At 40.3% G+C, this 17,845-nt stretch overlaps 1 protein-coding gene and 1 pseudogene across 13 annotated transcripts in view; both read right to left on the bottom strand.

The window, feature by feature from the left end:
- Positions 1-17,845, bottom strand: part of INPP4B (inositol polyphosphate-4-phosphatase type II B) — a 708,587-nt gene that overhangs the window by 291,138 nt on the left and 399,604 nt on the right. The gene's annotated exons all lie outside the window — the stretch shown is intronic.
- On the bottom strand, positions 4,949-5,043 carry LOC136321447 (U2 spliceosomal RNA; annotated as a pseudogene).

Raw genomic sequence — 17,845 nt, 5'->3', positions numbered from 1 at the left:
AAAAAAAGTGAAGACAAACGGCACAAACAAATACATCAACTTTTGTTCTTCTTCCCTCATTTCTTCTTAGATGCTCAGGACTGAAACACAGGAAAAACAGATGACAGGTACAGTCACATCTGCAGCGCCTATGCTATATAAATATATTTTTAAAATATACATCTTGTCTGATATAAAAATAAAAGTTTTGCTCCTGAGAGATAGGAAGATAAATATAGATAGTATTTTTTCTACACTAAACAGTATTCCCAAGCCATATGTTCATCTGTCTAACCAGGAATTAAACAACTTCACCTGTTAATTTAATAGGATCCGACTTCAATTCCCTTATGGAGGCTCACGGCACATCACTGACAGAGAACAAAGTAAGAAATGAGAGAACAAGGTAAGAAATGAGAGAACAAAAGGAACCCTCCCACTTCTGTTCATTGCTGTCTATTAATCAAACACCTGTGAGAGAGCAACATACCTTTTTTTACAGCCCCGACATGCGCAGGATTTGCCATGGAGAAACTCATGCTGAATGAAGTGTCTGAGTTGCCTCTGTTTGTTGCTGAATACATACAGCCTGCCGAATGAGGGGTGGTGTCCTACAACAGCCGTGTGCCAAATTATCTGCGGGAGGCTTAGCTGGTGACAAGTGGCCTCGTCAGTTTTGACTAGAGTGTTGAGAATTATAAGGTGGAGTCTTCTTAACTCACTGCTCAGAGAGCTAAACCCCCATGCACTTGACTTTGGAGATTATCTGATAATGTGTCTCACAGAACCTAAATGTGCTATCACAGCATAAGTCAAAAGGTAAAAAGTCATGAACTGTATTTTCTAAATGCCCATCATTAAAGAAACCATAGCTATGTCTTCAGATTTTCATTGATGAGATAGATATACCTGTGACTGTTCCCCCAGCATGAGTTTCTCCATGGCAAATCCTGTGCATGTTGGGGCTGTAAAAAAGGTATGTTGCTCTCTTGCAGGTGTTTGATTAATAGACAACAATGAACAGAAGTGGGAGGTTTCCTTTTGTTCTCTCATTTCTTATCTTGTTCTCTCAAGATGTATATCCTGTTAAAATTTGTCCTCACACTGCAGTATTTTATGTTGTGTATAGAAATATTAGCCTCTAAAGCAAGGGTCCCCAAACTTTTTACACAGGGGGCCAGTTCACTGTCCCTCAGACTGTTGGAGGGCCAGACTATAAAAAAAATATGAACAAATCCCTGTGCACATTGCACATATCTTATTTTAAAGTAAAAAAACAAAACAGGAACAAATACAATATTTAAAATAAAGAACGAGTAAATTTAAATCAACAAACTGACCAATATTTCAATGAGAACTATGCTCCTCTCACTGACCACCAATAAAAGAGGTGCCCCTTCTGGAAGTGCGGTGGGGGCCGGATAAATGGCCTCAGGGGGCCGCATGCGGCCCACAGGCCGTAGTTTGGGTACCCCTGCTCTAGAGGATACTCCAGGCTCTTCTCCTTAATTTTCCTATAGGCTAGTCGGGAGTAGAGGAGAAATCTCCAATCCAGTGTTCCCTAACCTTTTTGGGCCACGGACTGGTTTAATGTCAGAAAATATTTTCACGGACTGGCCTTTCGGGTGAGATGGGTAAATGTATCACGTGACCGAGAGAAACGTCAAGAGTGAGTCTTAGACAGATGTAACAGAGGGAATTTGGTCATTTTTTAAAAATAAAGCATCATTCAGACTTAAATATAAATAAAATGGAAATAATGTAAGTTATTTATTCTTTCTCTGCAGACTGGTACCAAATGGCCCAAGGACCAGTACCAGTCCGTGGCTCGGGGGTTGGGGACAACTGCTCTAGGGTAAATGATCTCACTGGTAGGATTCCATGACATTGATTGGACCACATCTTGTAGAACTGGAACTTTCAGATTATTTAAATGTCAGCGTAAGCAATCACATTCTCTTCATATTCTCTATTTGTTTCCAAGGGGCAAGTTGGCTGAATCACTACCCCGGCAATCTCCTCTCTCTCTCTCTCTCTCTGTATATCTGTATTTACATTAATACATACACACACACATACACACACATGCATATTCAAATGTACCTGGGATCATCTGATTATTGCCTCTGCTCAGCCATCCAAGTCCATGTTCTTGAGGGCAAATATTGTGCAAAGGAATATGTGGCATTTCTGATGCTTTGGCCATTATATGACAGTGCTCTAGATCTTTCTCTGATTTCTAATACTATGGAGGAATAGTCTAGAGTATTTGTTTTTAAACTGAACAGAAGATCATTAACTAATTTTATGACTTTGGGCGTATCATCATGTTCTATGTATTAAGAAACGTAAATGGTTTCTGAAGTGCTTTTCCTGGCTCCAGAATTTTATGCATTTCATCTCCATCGGTGTCTTTTCAATGGTAAGTGAAATTTTGTTCAACAACTCTTGGCAGTCTGAGTAATTTCCCCACTGGGATTTCATTGACATAATGCTACTCAAAGTCATGGAGCAAACCCCAAAACATCCATCAAAGCACATAAGAACTCAAGTCAAATGCACATGACCAGTTGGCCACAGTGACTTGGTACACAATAGCCAAAACCAACCTAAACCAGCAGGTCACAACCGGCCTTTAATCCAGCATACTGGGTAACATGTGTGACAGGCTTCTTAGAGCTCCGGGACACGGGTTCAGCAAATGTGCATGCTGACTCTTACACCAAAACTTCAGTGGAATGCACAGACACTTTGCATAAATCATCTTTCTGGCTGTGCCAGCAGCTTTTTATGCTCCAGCCATGTAGCAACTCAGAAAAGGTCTGAATGAGTACACCTCATTTTATGTAGGAGGAAAAAGACTTTCACAGAAAAGAAGAGTGGGAGGATTCTTGTCACCCATCGACCTAGAGCTCTTTCCCATTTCCATTTTGTATATTTTATCTATCCGGACACTTAATGAATAAAATGGCCAAAACAATTCAGTCAGAGAACAGAGAAAAAAAATAGAATCAAGATTTGCAGTTCTTCCAGATCCAATTATGAAAATGAACTGCTTTATGGAAGACAGATCAAAGAAATATCTTAAATGCATTTCATTTTTAAAATTTTATTTATTCATTTTAAAGAGCGAGGCAGGGAGAGAAAGAGAGAAAGAGACAGGAACATGGATCTGCTCCTGTTTCGCCCGGATCAGGGATGGAGCCCACAACCTCGGCACATCCAGACAGTGCTCTAACCAACTGAGCCATCTGGCCAGGGCTTAAATGCATTTAATCCAATGTCTTCACTTTACAAATTAGGAAACTGTAACTCAAAGAGGTCCAAACCTTCACTGAAATAACTGTATTTTGGGTTTATTGTAGATGCTATTACGTAAATGTAAAATTCTCCTCGTGCACACTCCACCAAGTAAAATATACTCAACTAACATGATAACATTAGTGTATCAGTTATCTAATTCTGTGTAACAAAACATTTGGATATTCAGTGGCTTCAAAATAGCAATAATGTGTTATTCTTCACAATTCTGTGAGTTGACTGGGCAGCTCTGTTCCTTCCATCTGGCTCAGTTGGGGACTCAGTCATCTCGAGACTTGGATCGGCCAGATGCTCTAAAGTGACCTCACTCCCATGTCAGGGGTCTCAGCTAGGATGGCCAGGACAGCTGTAACTTCCAGGATGCTCTCTCCATGAAATCTTTTATCTGGGCTCTTTACATGATGCTGGGCATATCCCAAGAGGACAAAAGTAGATTTTATAAATCCTGTGATGTCCCTTCTGCTGCATTCTGCAGGTCAAAGTAAGTCACAAGGACAGACCAGATTCCAAAAGTATAGGAGGAGCTGCAAAGAATCCCAGCATATGATATGGAAGCAACTTTAGGTGTCCATCCAAAGAAGAATGGATAAAGAAGATGTGGCATATATAAACAACATAATATTTCTCAGCCATAAAAAAGAATGAAATCTTGTCATTTGCGACTACATGGATGGACTTAGAGCGTATGTTACTAAGTGAGATGAGTCAGAGAAAGACAAATACTTCATCATTTCACTTATATGTGAAATCTAAAATACTAAATTAATGCACAAGAGATATATAAATATGTAGTTGTTATTCTAAATAGTTTTTTACATGTGCTATCTTTTGTGTATATTCTTTGGCTGCCATATTTGACACTTTCTCTTTATCTTGACTACTTTATCCTATGGCTCACTCAGTCTCATTTATTTTTTCTCCTGAGTGTATCTACAATCCAACCTCTTCTCTCCAATCTACTGCCAGTACACTGGTGCAGCCACCGTCACCTGTTCTACTTGCTCAGCCCAACCCTTTTCTGTCCATATTCCACAGAGTTGCTAGAGTGATCATTTAACAATACAAATAGGATTATGCCTTTTGCTTACTTAAATCCATTCAGTGGTTTCCTAAATCAGATAAAATTAAATTATCCTAAGTAAGATAAATCAAATTAAAATATCTTCTAGGCACTACTTATGTCACCAGACTAATCCCTAACAAAGGTCATGAATGTGTTTGGTAGGTAGGATGAGCCCCGTTACTTGCCCAACTTTTGTCAAATCACCTCTTCGTCCTTACTACTAGAATCCCAATTTCTTTAGGGTTGGCAATTTCCCCAGCTTTCCCTGTAGTTACAGCTGACCATCAGATTTCAGTCAATGAGATGTAAATGCATGTATATGCTGAGGGACTTTCCTCAAGTTTCTAATTGAATGTCACCTTTGCAAAGATGCTTTCCTAATTACCCTTTATGAAATGAAATGATCTCTTGGCAATTTCTGTCTCAAAGTCCCATTTCGTCATAACATCGACTGCAGTTTGCAATTAGATTATGAATGTGTTGGTTGGATTGTGCCTCTCTGACCTCTCTATAAGTTCTGGGATTGTAATGAACACTTACTTACGCCTGGTTTACCACTGCATATTGCCATCTCTCACAGTAGGCAAAGATTACTGGACAAAAGAATTAACTGGATAATAATGTTAAACTGATAAGAACAGATACTACACTTGATCTTAGCCAAAAGGCCGAGAAGCGATTAACTGGATAATAATGTTGTAAATTTTTATCAGCAGTATGAACTTTATCATAAATGTATGTCAATAATTTGTCTTATTTTACTTTGTTAAAGTACCATGCTTGGTGACATGGGAAATATAATACTAAATAAACAAACCCTTAAGAAATGCATTGACTGGTGCAAAAATGTATACAAATAACCATAAAGGGCGGAGGGTGACATATACAGGTAGAGATGCTATGGAACTCAAGAGAGAAATCCGTAATGACTGGAGTGTTTGGAGCATATCCTCAGAGGCTGTCTACGTTGACCATGAAACTGAGTGTTATTGCAATAGTAGTAGTGGATGAGGGCAAACAGTAGGAACCAAAGCAGTTCAGACAGAAGGAACTCCAAAGGCACGTCCAAAAAGTGTAGGTTGGTACGAGGACAGTGAGTAGCCCATCTAAAAAAAAAAAAAAAAAAAAAAAAAAAAAAAAGATGCAAAGCAAATATATCTTTCCTATTTGTCTGCTTCTTAGAAGACCTTACTGAATGCAGCACCTTGTAAGGATCCAGTTCGTTCTTAGGAATAAGAGTAACTGTGATTGAACAAGGCTGATTTAAGGAAACACATCACGGAGGCAGAAAAAGGAGAGACGGGAGAGATGTGGTGTCCTGCACAAATTCTATCAAAAGCTTCGCTGGTGGCTGGGGGTATGTACAAGGTTGGAGTCGCTATGAGAATCAGTCAAGGCAGAAATCAGTTGGTTTTCAGGTTAAGAACATTGATGATTAGCTATTTAACAGAAAGGTAAAACAAGAAAAATAAAGTCTGGCTTTAGAATCGATTTTAGTCACCTGTGAGGGAGTCCAGTATTACATACACACGGACATGTACACACACACATACACACACACAGAGGCATTCATGGCAGATTTTAAAATTATTATAAAAATGTGTTGCAGTGAGCTGTCTATGTAATTCCAATTGTGCCATGTACTTCACATAAATGGAAAGGATATATGTGACATATATGTCTGTGTATGGAAAGGTATGAGTATATTAATTATATATAATCACAATAGAGCTGTATTATTTTATACCTATATTTATATATTTCAAAATGTTATGTCTCACTAACTCTTGTGTTTTTGACCCTCATAATGCCTCTGAAGGTAAATGATATTATTGTTCTACTGAACATTTTATAGATATGGAAGTAAATATAAAAAGATGTTATAACTTGCCTAAAAAAATAGTCAGTTATGGCTCAAAGCAAAGCAGAACCAGGATTTCAAAACTCATTGAGTCCTGGGAACTTTCCATTACATCCCGAACAGCACAAAGACATCTTGTCTCATTGCAGGTAGAAGAATGATTAAGGTGGTGTCCCATATATAATGCCACCCTAGATTTATACATCACATTTCATCCAGAGGCTTTTCAGATATTATCTCATTTGTCTTTCAAGAGCACTGAAAGATAAGTAGGGACAGGTGGGTTCATCTGCATTCTCCAAGATGGATTATACGAGGGCGGGAAGGGCAAAGTCACAGTGCACTGCTGAGCTCTGCAGCATTCAGACTGGGATCCCAGTGGCTGTCTCCCTCCCAGGGCTCCATCTACTGGTCTGGGTAATAGGCCCGCTGAGGGCAGGCAGCGGGGGCACAGTGGAGTGAGGTTGGAGAGAACACAGAGAAGGGACAGAAAGCTGGTATTTTACCAGTACTCTTGTGCCTCTGCCCATACAAATATTAAAGGACAGGTAACGGGCTCTTAAGGAGACTTTTCCTGTCTCTCTAAATTGATGATTGGTGCTTGCTTAAGGCTAAGAACGAAAAGAATGTAGGTATCCCATATTCTAAAGAGCACTGTGAACAATAAGGGCCTGTAACTTGCAGGGCTCCCCAAGACAGCTGGAGTGACCCTGCTGCCCCAGCATTTACTCCTGTCCCCCACTTCTCTCACCTGTCTGTTGAAAAGGAACTGGGAAAGGACAGAGCAAAGAGGTTATCAAGAGCCACAGACGCTTGGACTAATGGGAAGTAAAACCTCTCCCTTCAAACAAGCCAAAGAACAGGAATCCGAGGGAATTTCTTAACAGAGATAGGGATTCGAGTATCTCATTGGTTTCCCTTAGTTCAAGGTCTTCCTGGTAGAGGAACAGGGAACTGACAAAAGACAAAAAAGCAGAAGGAGGTGATGTGGGTATTGCAGCTTGAATTTCAGTATTTGGTTCCCCCTGTCAAGTGGGAACCCTGGAAGAGAGCTGGACTGGAACCACCGACCAGCATCCCACAGCGGAGGACTGCTGGCCAGGTGAAGGGCCTCAGGCTGCAGAGCACATGACCAGGATCTGGTGTTAAGGACTGTGCAGAAGGGAAGCCCCTACAGAGCTCTCCAACAAACTCAAGGATGCCCCCCAAAAGAGGGGTAGCCTGGGAAAATGGCAGGAGTCAGCAAAGAGGAAATTACCAACAGTGCCAGTCAGGTAAGAAGCAACTGTTCTTTCTTCCTATCTCAGCACACAAGAAAGAGTGAGAGTAAAAATGTCCCAAGGCCAGTCAACCCATTCTCCTCTGGGCTCCCAGGCAAAGAACAAGTAGGAAGAGCAGACAGGAGAGCCTCGCCTCCTCCCCATGATGCTGGAGGGTAAGTTTCGTAAAAAGCAAACAAACTAACAAACAAAAAATGAGATTGGAATATCCAACTGGCCAGAATTTGAGGAATGGTAAATGACTTGTGAGTTCTGGTATCCACCAAGGATGTCTTTAAGGGATCTACTACCCAGCTGGGAAAAGGAATTTGACAGAACACAACAGCGGAGCAGAAACGGGTGAAAAATAAAACCATTCTATGTCTGTTCCCTACTGAGCATATGCAGATGCAAAAATCAACTGAGACCATGAAGGCTTTAGCAGTGAAAGAGAATATTATTTAGGCTTCTCTACAGAGATGATTTACTAGAATAAAAACACCCAGTAAGGAACAGGCAGAAGAAGAAACAAAAAAGGGAATGTTTGCAGCCCACCGTTTCAGCAGAAGCTGCAGTTTTCAGACTCCTACTTTTTTACACTCAGATGTGAGCAGTGGGCAGCAAAGAATCTAAAAAGGTTTACACTTGACACTACAAGGAACATTTATTTCAGACATGCAGCTTCGTCAATTAAGTGCGACGAGTATTCACAACATTATTCATTTCACACAGCAGCTCATTATAATGCATGCATCTTGCAAAAGCAGCCAAAATTCAGTGAGGCATAAAACCACAAAGCAGCATTATAAATCACGCATCACTATTTTAAAAATATATTCAATGTTTACAGTGGTCTTCTCCAAATTACTAATACTGGTCAAAATAATTATTTTTCCACTTGTTTAGGGTAACTTCTATCTGACCTTGCATCTTGTTACATAAATTGACCCTATAATTACCTTAATTAAACCACAACTTTAAAAACTGTTTTCCCATTTTAGAAAATAACAATCATAATTTTTGCATAAAATATTAAAGAATAAATGGCTCTAGTAAAATATTATTAGAGGCAGCATTTTTTTTAATTTAAGAGACTCATTAAGTTTCTGCATGAGAACAAGATAAATCACATAAATGAAAAAGGAGAAATAAAATGCAACATGGTTATATAATGACTATTTAGTGTTATGTAAGCAAACTGTTACTCCATAATCCACCTGCAGTTTAGCATTATTACTGATGGTATCCAATGCAATACAAGTAAGAATACAATTCAGCTCAACTAAACAAAGATTTCCTTAACACATCCTGTGAGAGATACAATGTGTTGAGGGTTGGTGTTGACTCAGAAACAGGAAGATAAATAAGACATAGTCAATAAAGAGGGGAAAATGAAACAAATATAAATGGCCTAAAGCAGTGGCCCCCAACCTTTTTTGGGCCACGGACCAGTTTAATGTTAGAAAATATTTTCACAAACCGGCCTTTAGGGTGGGATGGATAAATGTATCACGTGACCAAGACAAGCGTCAAGAGTGAGTCTTAGATGGATGTAATAGAGGGAATCTGGTCAGTTTTTAAAAATAAAACATCATTCAGACTTAAATATAAATATAACGGAAATAATGTAAGTTATTTATTCTTTCTTTGAAGATTGGTACCAAATGGCCCACGGACCGGTACTGGTCCGTGGCCCAGGGGTTGGGGACCACTGGCCTACAGCTTGAAGGGATCACCATCAGCAAAATGCTAGGTAACAATGTATTCCCTTACTTATATGATAAAGCAAGTCATATTTGCTGTTATCAGTCAGGACCTACAAAGAAACAGATGGCAAACTCAAGATGTTTTAAGTGAAGAGGACTAAAGTAAAAGACCACTTGGAGAGGGATAGGAGGGTCAAGAGATACAGGAAGACCCAAGAAAAAATCTGGGTATTGGCATCCCTAAGAAAGAAGATACTGTACCTACTAAGAAGGGCTCCTGGGGACTAACTGGGCTTAAATTAGATACAAAAACAACAACAAAAACAGAGCTTAGCAGTCATTTCTACATAGGGGCCTCTCATACAAACTGCACTTCAGGGAGAAGCCTGCAATGAATTATCTACCTCTGCCCTGAACCACCTGCTGGTACTGCAGTCCGGCCCTCTGAGCCAGCCCTTATAAAGGAATTCCTGGAGTTACATCGCAGTTAATAGGATTGAGGCTTTCCCCATCCAATCAGAGTTGCACAGCTATATGGCCAGCTGCATTTTTACTAATCAAACAACAGCTCCATTCTGACCAATCAGAACAGTGTCTTTTGGACCTATCAAACTACAAGAATTTGAAGTCCTCATTTGCATGAGAACACACCAATTAGGGACCATCAGTGGGAACTTCTGTCTATATAAGTCAGTTCCGTTCTGGGTCTGAGAGTGCACTCTCTCTTTCCACAGAAGACTGCATTTCTGGGCTGAACCTGAAACGCCAAGGATAAAACACAGAAGATGTCTTGCTGGAGCAGAGCAGACAGCACAGGGCAGAGCAGAGCAATCTAGCCTGAGAGGGGCCTGCCCCCAAGGCCACCTCGGCCCAGGGCCTCCTAACAGCCATGCTGTTTTCACAACCACACTGTATCACTACTGAGCTGTTTCCAAGCAGACCTTGTTCTGGAATCAGCTGTTTTCATCTCCTGCTACAGTTCCTATTCAGTCCTGCAACACTGCTTCTACCCCTATCTTTCAGCAGGTCCCCAGTAAGCGTGGCCCCTCCCTCTTCCCCTCCCACTAGCGGTGGGGAAGGCCAACTGCTGTGGCTACAGAATGTCAACTCAAGGTCGCTGGTGCAAAGAAACACAAACAGGCATCCTCAATTTGGGGTGCTGTGAAGAAGGAAACTTAACCCAGTGCAAACAGCTCAGCCGTGGTGCCGCACAGTATTCTCAAGGACAAAAATAAGGTTGATGACATCCTTTCCTTCCCACATCAGCTTAAGTGTTTCTAGTCCAGGAAGGAGAATTTCCTCCATCTTCCAGTATTGGAAGTGCATATCCAAGTACTTCACTACACTGACTCCTGCGGCCTTGGTATCACCACGAATAGCATCTCACATGATGGCTGAGGTAGATTTTTCCTCCGTCTCAGCCCTGAGCCAAAGACTTACCCTCCTGTGTCTGCCTACAAATAAATAAATACAAGGGCATGCACTGCGCTGCTCTTCTGGACTTGAAATATAAAGGATTTTTAAATGGAATCATTCCTTTTCTTGCCAAAACAGGGATCAGTCTCAAATAGCTGCAGGCTCTCACAATTACTATTTTAAAAATCAGACTCTATGAATGCGGCATAGTGGAAAGAGCTCTGATTGAAGAGTCAAGACCTGTATGTGTCATAAATTCTATTTTTTGCATCTATATTGAATAGACGGTGCCCTTTCATAAAGCAGAAAATGTTGGAGAAGATGAAAAGAGTAACAACATTTGACCTTTTCAGGTTCTGAAAACCTAAGATCATAAATCTCAAATACTTAGAGAAAAAAAATACATCTTCATGAAATTGTTAGAATTGCTCCCTTTGAGACCTAAAAATTTACAAGAAAAAATACCCTTGCAGTAAAACATAATAGACAGTAAATATATATTATTTACCATATTCTTTATGGTTATTTAAAATCTAGTGATTAAGAGCAGACTCTGGGGTTAAGTATCCTGCTTCATATCCAAGCACTCCTACTTAGGAGTTGTTGGTTTTTTTTAACCTCTTTGTGCCTCAATTTTCACATCTGGAAATTGGAGTTGATACCAATAGTATTTTGTGAAAATTAAATGAGCAAATATACTGTTCACAAAAAATAAGTGATATTTTATAACTTCATATTTATTCTGAAATCTCCCCTAAATTTTATGAGCATTATATATTATATATAAAGCCTAGAGAACAGTGTGTGTGTGTGACACAGATTAGTGCCATTAAAATATTATTGTTATTATAAGGCAGATGATGATCACAGATTAAAATATAAATATTTAAGCATAAATATGTAAGGTAAAGAGTCATTTAGGGAATACTATCTTTTATCATGTTCCCAGTTGGGAGTCTTTCTAAAGTTATTGCTAAAGCAATAAATAATAAAACAAACTTTTTGCAAAGTTAATTATGGTACTAACATATAAATATCACCAACATCATCATAATATTAAGAATAGCAGCAGGAGTAACTAGCACGCACTCAGTAGCTACTACATATCAGGCACTGTACTAGAAGACTTACAACAATCTCATTTTGTCCTTACAACCACCCTACGTAGTGTCTTTTCTTATCATTTTACTGCTGAATGAGCCGGGGCCCTGAAGGATGAAGTAACTGAACCATGCTTACAGCATGAGCAAGTGTTGGAACCTGGAAGTCAAACCTGGTTCAGAACACCACAGCTCACAATCTTAACCATGATCTCAGAGACTCTTCTTTTAAACCAAAGATGCATTTTTCATTCTAATGTTTTTCCTTATCATTTTTTTAAGGATCTGGATTTCTTAGCAAAACTCATTTGGGAAAACATAAAGATTTCTTCCCCCAAAGAAGGGGGGATGATTTTCTTCCATCTTGCATTATTTTTGAGATAGTATGGGGAAGGAGCAAATAAGCCACGATTGAATAAAATTTCCTATATATTCTTTCCCTCATTCTTCCATGCAATTTCATTTCATCTTGTTAACTTCTCATTTATTTTATTTTATCATGGATTCCTATGCCTTTTCAAACTAGCTAAAACAATATTGTTTATTGATATTATGGCAAATATGAAGAAACAATTAGACAACACCCATGTTATTTATGGAAGTCACAATCCTGGTGATCTTCACATAACACAATGTCTTCCCCATCAGAATCTCCAGCTACATAAAAATACCGCTCAAGGCCCTGGCCGGTTGGCTCAGCGGTAGAGCGTCAGCCTGGCGTGCAGGAGTCCCGGTTCGATTCCCGGCCAGGGCACACAGGAGAATCGCCCATCTGCTTCTCCACCCCTCCCCCTCTCCTTCCTCTCTGTCTCTCTCTTCCCCTCCCACAGTGAGGCTCCTTTGGAGCAAGGATGGCCCGGGCGCTGGGGATGGCTCTGTGGCCTCTGCCTCAGGCGCTAGAATGGCTCTGGATGCAACAGAGCGACGCCCCAGAGGGGCAAAGCATCGCCCCCTGGTGGGCATGCCGGGTGGATCCCGGTCGGGTGCATGCGGAAGTCTGTCTCACTGCCTCCCCGTTTCCAGCTTCGGAAAAATAAAAAAAAAAAAAATTAAAAAAAAAATACCGCTCAATTCCACTTGCTGCCCATGTGAGAGACGGGTTCAAGGCAAGCGTTTCATTATTTCTCATTTGGTAACCTGATCTGTGGGAGGGAATGTAACATAGATGCTGCTGCAGGAGAAAGTTTATAATTAAAAAAATAATAAATCAAGAACTTCTACTAACGTCAAGACCACTCATCAAAAAATCTCCAGCTCTCTCTTCTGGAACCCTGACTACCCACTACTCCAGGATTCCTGGGGACTCCCACAGTGTGCTGAGGTGGCCTCGCTCTTCTCTAGAAGTGTGGACAAGTCCTGCCAGGGGTGAGGACGATGGAGACACAAAGACCCGACTCCGGGGACCAGGTTCAGTGATGCAGATCCACTTTATTCAGGAAGTAAGCTAGCTTATATACATGGGTTCAGCCAATAGGATGTTACAGCTTGTCCTTCATAGCCAATGGCTGAAAAGATCAGGGAGCTGTGTAGTTGGCACTAAGTCACCTCCTTATAGCGGGTGAGCTCCCTTCCTGAGTATGCCCAGGAGGCTTCTGGGAGCTGGAATATTCTCACAGCATTGCATCAGCCGCAGCTGCTAGGAAGGCGCTCTGTGCTCCACCCACACACAAGTGTGTCCGCATTTACTCTAAAACACTCTGTCATCCACACTCTTCTTTCTTTTCCCTTCCCAGTATCATAGCACTCATACTCCTTACTCCCTTGGAATCTGGCTTCTCTTCAGCTCCTAACTACTTTCTGCAAGGCTAGCAACCTTCTAGTCCTACATCCAGTCATTGGTTTCACCTTCTTTGATATCGGCAAATCTAGGCAACATGAACTTTCCTCTCCATCTTAGAGCTCTACCCTAATGTGTTTTCTAGGACACTCCACTCTCTGGCTCCACTCATTGTTCCTTACTGCTTTTTCTTTTCTTTTTTATCTTGTATATTCGACACAAATTTATTCAGGGACAAACAGTGGGTTAGAGCACTGTTAGGAACTTTGTACAAGATGGTCCTTATTCCACGAGATCAAAGTCTGATGGGGAATTAGGGACATACAGAGAGGATTATGGTGCTGAATGATACATCTCATGTTAGAGCAGTGACTCCCAAGTATGATCTGGTGAGCGACATCATCTGGGAGCTTGTTAGAGTTCAACTTTGTGGTCCCCAGCCCAAACCTACCAAAGCAAAAAGCTGAGGTAGTTTTTATTGTGGTAAACATGTAACATAAAATGTACCATTTTAACCATGTTTAAGTGTATACAGCTCAGGAATGTTAAGTATATTCACACTGTTGTGAAGCAGATCTTCAAAACATTTTCATCTTGCAAAACTGAAACTTTATTCTCATTAAACAACTTTTCTTCCCCCCCATCTCCCGAGCCCCTGGTAACCACTATTTTACCTTCTGTTTCTATGAATTTGACTATTGTAGATAGAACATATCTATACTTATATAGTATTTATCTCTTTCTGCTGGCTTGTTTCATGTTGCATAATACCCTCAAGGCTCATCCAGCTGTAGCATGTGACTGAAGTGCCTCCCTTTTTAAGGATACATAATATTCTACTGTATGCATGTATCACCGTCTACCTACTCATCCAGTGACAGACATTTGGGTTGCATTTACCTCCTGGCTATTGTAAATAGTGCTTGCTTGAACATGGATCCTGATATCTCTTTGAGATCTTGATTTCAATTCTCTTGGATATTTGCTCAGAAATTAGCTCAGTGGATCCTATGATAATTTTACTTTTAATTGGCTGAGGAGCTTCCAGACTGTTTTCCATAGAAGTTGCACCATTTTGCATTTCTACCAACAGTGCACAAGGGTTTCAATTCCCCCACGACCTAGTCACGGAGAAATAACATTTGTTATTTGCTGTTTTCTTGACAGTAGCCACCTTACCAGGTACAAAGTCGCTCTTTATCATTTTACTGAAACCTGAGATCAACTCTTCCAGAGATTCTGACTTTGATCATTTCCTTCTAGTTTTCTTTTTGAGTCTCTCATTTTCAAAGATCACTTCCGTCAGGATGTCTTCCACATCTTTATTCAAAAATCTTGTAGTTACTGACCTAACTCAAAAGTCATTTCCAACTTGCATTTTTGAACATTATAATATAGATAGTTTGGAAGAAAAAATACTGGTTTCATCAGCTTCCCTTGCTATTATTGGTGACCACGGGCCCAATAATGGACATAAGAGAGAAAAGAATTCTTTATGCGCCATTTTTACTTTCTGCTATAACCAAAGTCAAAGAATCCTATAAAAGCCTTTCATTTGCAGCAGTTTGAATGATGTCTTGAAAATCAAACTGGATGATGAATCAGAATTGGAAGAGTGAAAAAGAGGGACAGGATGATTTGCTGGTCAGCCCATCAGGCATAAGTATGATCTGAAAGATGAATCTTAAAAAAAAAAGCCACTTCCCTCTCTTATTCTTTGTCATGTTTGGCTTCAGAAGACAGACCTGCTGTCTGCAACCCAAGGCAGAAGGTGAAAATCTGGTAGCAGGATGACTATCACAATGGAAAATGTGAACATGCCTTCACAGTCATCATCAGTTTCAGGGGTTTTTTTCTCTCCTTTTGGAAAGAAATACTCATGAAATGAATGTTGGAGCATCAGAACACAGAGGATCAGATTAATGAAACACTAAAACAAAAACAGAGACAAGAGCTTCTTATTCATAGCTGTTCTTATGTTTCAAATGGAAACATCTTTGGAGTACTAGGACAAGCTCTGCACTCAGCCACAAATCACCTGACAAGAACAGACATGAGACATCCAGACGGAGCAATTCCCTGGAAACATGCTCAACCTTGAGAAGTCAGATGTCACAAAATCACTAAGCTTTCTCTTGGAAATACAGAAGTATCACTCAGGAAAGATCCTCCTGAGTCCATGAAAAAAAACTGCGATAAATAATGCTGATACCTGCAGATCTATTGCGTTTTTAGTTTCCATTGTGCTGTTCCATGTATAAGCTGGCTTTCTTCTCCCAGTAATAGACAGAGCAGGCATCATGGTCTCCACTATAGAGCCAGAGACCCAAAAGGGGTGCTATGTTCAAAGACTCACAACCTGTGTAGCAGACCGAAGATTAGAGCTTCTGGGTCTAAACTTTTATGGTCCTGGTTCTCAGTGTGGCATCCCGGTTAAGAAGGAATCCTTGCAGGGACAGAGTTGTATCCTTGACCCTGAGTTTGAAAATGTCCCTGCTTCAGTTGTTTCCGGCACTTGCACCTGATTGTCCCACAATGGCATTCAGAGGCCTGCTCCTCCATCCGCTGGTGGGGTTTTCAAATGCCTCAGATGGTCTTCTCTATGGTAACAGTTTATCTCTATTTTTTTATTGTCTTTTCTCAGATACTTGTTCAGGTTGCAAGTTCAAAATCAAAGAAACTAATGCCAAGGGAAAGCAACTTACCATATTTTTTTGCTCCATAAGACACACTTTTTTTCCCCAAAAGTGGAGGGGAAAATGCCCTTGCGCCTTATAGAGTGAATGTTTATTTATTTATTTATTTAGCTGCTGCGGGTTCTCGGACAACTAGAAGAATATTTGAACATTAAAGTCTCTTCTCATTTGTTAATAACAGTGCTAATGGTTATTAATACTGCTGTTGAGTTTACATTGTTGAAATATTATTGTGGTATATTTTATTAAATATTTTAACACACCATTTGGTTCAAAATATTTTTTTTCTTATTTTCCTCCTTAAAACCTTAGGTGCATCTTATGGTCAAGTGAGTCTTATGGAGTGAAAAATACAGTATTATTCCAGATGGGTGCTGGGCAGCGCAGAATGGGAAAGGCAGGGAAAGACAATCTGAAGGACGTGCTTCTGCCTTTAAGGCTACACTACCCAAAAAAGTTCTCTTCCCTGACTGAAGGACATTTCTCCGAAGATCAACATTACCCTGAGGATATTTTTGGCTTTTTTGGGCAACAAATGAAATTGATCATGGAACTTAAAGTTTAAAGCCTAACCCAATGTACAGATATGTAAACATTTGTGACTATTACTCAGTGTGCATGTTCATAGTTAAAGCCATGTGCACATGTATGTGTGACTATGGAAGACACACACTCTTTCTAATATGTGGCCCCAGGTTCTCTGTTGCTCTGAAGCCAGAGCTCGCTGCAAGGCACAGTTTACTGTGCCTCAACCTAAATTCATAAACAAAAAGCTGATGCAGAAGCTATAACCTATGCTTCAAATTCACTGGGTGGGGATGGGACAGGGTTCGAGGAGGTAGGTGAGCTCTGGTTTATATTTAAATACTACCCAATTAAGATTTTCTTGAGAAACTGCTTTCATACATTCCAAAACACTATTACGACTATCAATGCCCTTTGTAAAAAAACCCAAATAGCAGTTTAAAAAAATATTAGTACATTCTTTAAAATTGTAAATATCCTACCCTGGATGGTGACGCAGTAGATAGAGTGGTGTCCCAGAGCAACAAGGTCACTGATTTGATTGGGGTTTGCCAGCTTGATCCTGGCATCCCCAATTCGATCCCAAGGGCACCAGATCCCAAGGGCACCAGTTCGACACTGAGGCCGCAGGTTTGAACCCTGGTCAGAGCACATATGAGAAGCAATCAACGTGCACAACTAAGTGGATCAACGAGTTGATCATTCTCTCTCTCTCAAAATAAATAAATAAATAAACAAAATTGTAAATATCCCTATGACCCCATATCTGATTAAGCGAATCTCATAAGTGACTTCCAAAAGCTGCTTTTTCTATCATGGTTAAAACCATTAGTCAAGTTTGCATGAAAGACCAATATCTTCGTGACTCCACCCGCTGAATTCCTTAGGACATGATATAACGAACAGCTGCCACCTCAACTTTGGCGCCATCCTCGGTGGGCACATCCTAACAGACAGCTTGACTTAATACCATGAAACTTAAGTAACCTGCTTCTGGCAACATGAAAAGGAAATCTTTGTGAGGTGGAAACAGATGTCCCTTAACATTTTTCAGCGTGACATCACCTTCTGCCTGCGTATACATGACTTTTCTCAGTCAGCTTAAAAATAATTTTCATGTGATTCTCAATACCAGCCTGACC

The sequence above is a fragment of the Saccopteryx bilineata genome, chromosome 1, assembly GCF_036850765.1.
Source record: "Saccopteryx bilineata isolate mSacBil1 chromosome 1, mSacBil1_pri_phased_curated, whole genome shotgun sequence".
Classification (NCBI taxonomy): domain Eukaryota; kingdom Metazoa; phylum Chordata; class Mammalia; order Chiroptera; family Emballonuridae; genus Saccopteryx; species Saccopteryx bilineata.
Note: the sequence above shows the minus strand (reverse complement) of the source record. Positions and strands in the feature narration are given on the sequence as shown.